Consider the following 4,980-nt stretch of genomic DNA (forward strand, 5'->3'; position numbering starts at 1 on the left):
TTGGGTAATTCCTTATTTACAATCCTAATGCTTTTTAAGACCCCACCCCCACTGTTCCTCCACAGCAGCACCCTCTCATCCTTGAACAGGTCGTGCCCAGAGCTCTGATGTCCCCCATTCTTCATAACTCTTCTTGCTCTCAACTTCCTACATATTTTTTTTTTAAGAGAGAAGGATTTGTCTGCCACACATAAATGTGGGTAGAGCTTAGCGTGGAGTGGAAGGCAGAGCGTCGGAAGATGCTGCTGCGGCTGTCTCTCCCCCTACTTCATATCTCAGTGGAACTTGAGGCAGAGAGCAGGGGACCCACCCTTTCTCCTGTTCTTTCTCTTCTTATTCACGTGGACTCCAGTCCGTGGGCTGGTGCATCAGGGTGGTCTGATCTTTCCATCTCACTTGAGCTCTTTCGAGTCGTCCTCACAGATACACCCTTAGGTGACTCCAAATCCAGCAGGTTGACAGTGGCCACCCCTGTGCTGATGAGATGACATCCCATTCTTTATCTTTCCTTTTCATTAATATTTTAGTAAGTGGGCTCAGGAGTCTCTTTTCAATATGTTTGTTTCTTTTTTATTATTAGTTTTACTTTTAAAATTAGTATGCAAAATAATCCTTCTCTTTTTCTGTTAATTTTTTTTTTCTAAGAGTTTGGCCGTTAAGCTTCCTGATTTTTATGACTAGTTTTGCTTTTAAAGTTAGTATACAAAATAATTGGTCTTGTTTCCTATTTAAAAAAGAAAATAAAACACTTTTTAGGAGTTTGACTATTAAGCTCTCTGTTGGACATGAGACAAAGTCTCTCAGTAGTCTTAGTTTTCTTTCCCCTAATATGTCAACGCTAAGTATTTTTGCACGTGCTCTTTGGATGTAGCTTGATTCATTTGCATTGCAGATGGATATGAACAGATCCTATCGAATCATTCATACTATTCTGTCCAAGTGAACCTGTGGGTGTGGCAGGGCCTCCTCACTTTTGGTTGGGGGCAGAGGGACAATGGGGAGGTGTGCCTGTGTCCTCCTGAAGCAGGAAGCTACAAACAGAAGCTAGAAGAGTGCTCTGCCTCTGTTCTCCACAGCTGTATGGTGGGAGGTGGGCTGGCTCTCTGTTCTCCACAGCTGTATGGTGGGAGGTGGGCTGGCTCTCGGCTGCTGCCACACTCTCAGTCCAGCTCTCTGGCTCTGGCTCAGTTGCCATGAACCTTGAGCCAGGTGACTCTGCTCCAGGGTGCTGGTTCCTGTGATTAGGTCCTTGGCTCTCTAAGCTTGTTTTCCATGCCTTTCCAGCTGGTGAGAAGGAGAATAGCACCTAACATACCTGGTCTTGGCTGGCATGGCCCTTGTTGCTCTACAAGGCTCTTATCTGATACCATTTCGGAGGCTACTTCTTCTCCACACAATGTCATCAGCCTCTGAAGACTGCTCTGTAGGAATGAATAGTCCAGACCCACTGTTCTGAGAAGCAGCCAGCATGCTTGTTTCAGCTTGCTCGACCTTGCCTTGCACATTGACCTGGGGCAGGGAGAGTATACCAGTGACGCTTTCTATGATTCTGGTGAATCCTGAAGTTAATTACAAAGTGCTTGTGTTTAGAACCCGGGGAATATCTGTTTAAGCATAAGGACTTGAGTTCCAGCCTGGTATCCATGTAAAATCTGGGTGGTGGTACATGTCTCCAATCTCTCATCCTAGCATGGGGAACCACAGACAAGTGAACCTCTAGGGCTTGCTATTTGGTCAGACAGCCCAGCCTAAGAGGTAAGCTCCTAGACCCAGAGAGATACTCAGCCTTAGAAAGCAAGTAGAGGACTCCTGAGAAATGACACCCAAAGTTGATGTCACAAGCAGGCACACACACACACACTCACACGCACACGCGCACGCACAGGCATGCGCACGCAGGCACACACATACACACACACACACACACACACACACACACGCACAGGCACGCGCACGCGCACGCACATGCACACACACCCATGATAAAAGTGTTGACTCCTCAAGTTAAGCAACCTAAACCTTGGTGCCATTTGGGGACACTGCCTCTGACCTTGAGCTTTCATAACACTGGATATGGAGATGTCCAAGGGACTAAACGGACAAAACCAAAATATGGCCCATGCCCTATGTCCTCACAAGAACTCCGAGGCCTGGGTTGTTATTGCCTAAATGGGCTGTCACAAGGCAGAGATCACCTATGTAAAGGCAACTTGATGAGCCCCTAGGCACTGGTCTAAGGGCCATGTTAACTGAAAACCTCAAGCTTTGACTCCCAGTACTTTCCAAGGATCAGGCCCTAAGACCTACATGCGCTGAGAGACTCTGGAGTGACAGCCTGGTAGCCCGGGCCCAGTGGTCTCTGTCACGACTAGCATATAGCCCTGGCTTGTGTAGAACTAAGCTTGCACAAGATTATATCTGTAGGAAAGAGTTATGTGGACCTATCTTTCACACTGTCTCATCTGGAGATGCACGCAACCCTAATTTCTTAAGCTGAGTAGCCCATGTGTTTATGTATTTAACACCTCAAAACAGCAGGGAATAATTAGTGGTTTGAAAACACGTTAACAAAACTAAGAGCTTTTTCAACCTTCAGACTCATAATATATGTAACTACACAGTAAGAAGCCTGAAGAGGGAACAATGCTCTTTTGTGAGAGAGTTACACCACCCCCCCCCACCTTCTTACCTCTGGGATGACCATAGTTTGGACGGCCTGTTTCACTCATGCCTTACTAGACAGGCTGATATTTAGATCTAAGTGTGTTCAAAAGGACCAGAGGAGAGATGCTGGTTTTGACTGATTGCAACTGGGCGGGGTCCCTGTAATACATGATTTTATTTCATTTTATGTGATTCCCTGGCAAACCTATCTTCTCATTTGGAACAAAATATTTAAACAAATATTGCTATAGGCATTGAAATACAAGTAGGCAGAAGCAAGATCAGGGGCAGCTTTGGGGTGTGTGTGGTGGAAGACACAAGTAAGATGTTGAGTTCTGGATCCCAGCCAGGCAGTTCGTCTCTTTTACACATTTATTGATCTTGTGTTTTTCCCGAAGGTCAGCCAGGGCTTAGTGACAACTGATTTTTACGCATTTCGTGTGCTTTCCCACTCCACGCCTTTGAGTTGGGAGGAATTAACTATTACCCTATTGAAACGTGTTCTTTTGCTGGTGGATTTATGGAAGTAGGAATAAAAACCTCTGAATAATCTTCAGCTCTTCGCAAAAAAAATAAAAAAGGAAAGAAAGAAAAAGGCGGGAGTGCTTTTAGCAAGGCTGTGGAAGTTGAAGCATTGTGGCCTGAGGGACTGGAGGAGGGAGGGAGGACCTGTCTGCATTATTCATCTCCCCTGAGGAGAAAGGGTGCTGGATGCCAGGAGGAAACCCGTCTGTTTTTTAAGAAGCCAAAGGAAACATTGGATGGGCTTGATGAATCAGCCCAGAGTTCCTCTGTTTACTTTGCAGTACCCAGGAAACGCCTGTAGGGGGAGTTTTCTTATTACTGTTTCCAGAAACAAGCTACAGAAAACTATTTGTGGATTTCTTTCCTTTCCTAACTGTTTGATTCCATTCTTACTATGGTATAGAGGTGAAATATATTTACACCAAAGCACTTCTCTTACCTCCTGCTTCTAAAGGCTGGCTGAGACACAGAGAAGGTAGATAAGAGAGACACGACTGGGTAGCAAGGTTTGGGGAGAGGCGGGGAAAGCTCGTGGAGGAATGGGGGGTACTTTCAAAAAATGTCTTGCATACCAGCAAGGCCTGGACTGGGAGTGATGGGGGAAGGATGAGGATAAGGATAAGGATGAGGATGAGGATGAGGATGAGGATGAGGATGAGGATGAGGATGAGGATGCAGACTCAAGATGGCTGTGAGAGCAAAACTGCTTAAAACCTTAGGGGCATTCCCTCCCTGCCCCCACAGTGGCCTTTGTAAGGCCAGCTGCAAAAACCAAAAAAAAAAGATGGTGGGCAAGAAACTTGGCAAAGTGTGTGTGTGTGTGTGTGTGTGTGTGTGTGTGTTCGCGCGCACGCACCCAAGTTGAGGCTCTGTTCCCTTCCTGAGAGGGACCAGAAGGAAGAAGAGGGATGGAAAGATGGTGTAGGTCCAGACTCTTGAGCCAGAGTACCTGTTCTTATTAATAAACCATGCCCAGTGATCTCATGGGCATCTGGGCTACCAAAGCTAGGGAACCTTTTCTACTGAACAGAACAGCACTGAGGAGCAAAGAAGATGGCCTCATGAGTGAGATCAAGTAGGGGAGAACGAAGAGAAGAGGATGCCTGATGTTTGGTAAGTGGCTAAGAGGAAGTGGGAGAGACCCACTGGAGTCTCAGATCTCCACTTGCATGTGATTACTAGGGACCACTGCCTGAGAGCAGCAGGAGAGTTCCTGGTCCTCCCAGGAAGTCTGTACAGCTGGTTCAGCAGCCTGACCAATGGCATGGTTGTCCCACTGGGAGCCTGGGGACACTTGCAGCTTGTGCCAGTGTGCTGAATTCCAAGTAGACAACTTTTGCCTCTCCCTCTCTGTTGTGACTTAAGTCTTAAGTTTCAATCATAGAGTCTGGGTAGGGCAGGTAACATGGCATGTCACAAGTGGTAGGTATGCAGGCCAGGTGAGGGATTTGAGCACCCCTCTAGTAGGAGTATAGCAGAAAAGATGGTTTGGGGGAAATCTGATGATACCTGTCAATATTTTTAAAATGTGTTATTTACTCCAAAGAATTTATTTTATGGAACTCTTTAGCAAGGGAAATTTAAAACAATATTTACTATTGGAAGGGTGGTTAGGAAGAGATAAATTAAAACACAAAAGCTAAAAGATTGATAGGGGACTGTTTAAAATAAAATATAACACACACATAAAACAGAACATGAGCAGCCTTTCTGGAAAAGAATGAGACAAGTCTCCCCAGGACAATCTGGAATGATCCCACAGTCTTTATTAAGGGAAACCAAGCTGAAAGG

Source organism: Arvicanthis niloticus, chromosome 1, assembly GCF_011762505.2.
Source record: "Arvicanthis niloticus isolate mArvNil1 chromosome 1, mArvNil1.pat.X, whole genome shotgun sequence".
NCBI lineage: Eukaryota > Metazoa > Chordata > Mammalia > Rodentia > Muridae > Arvicanthis > Arvicanthis niloticus.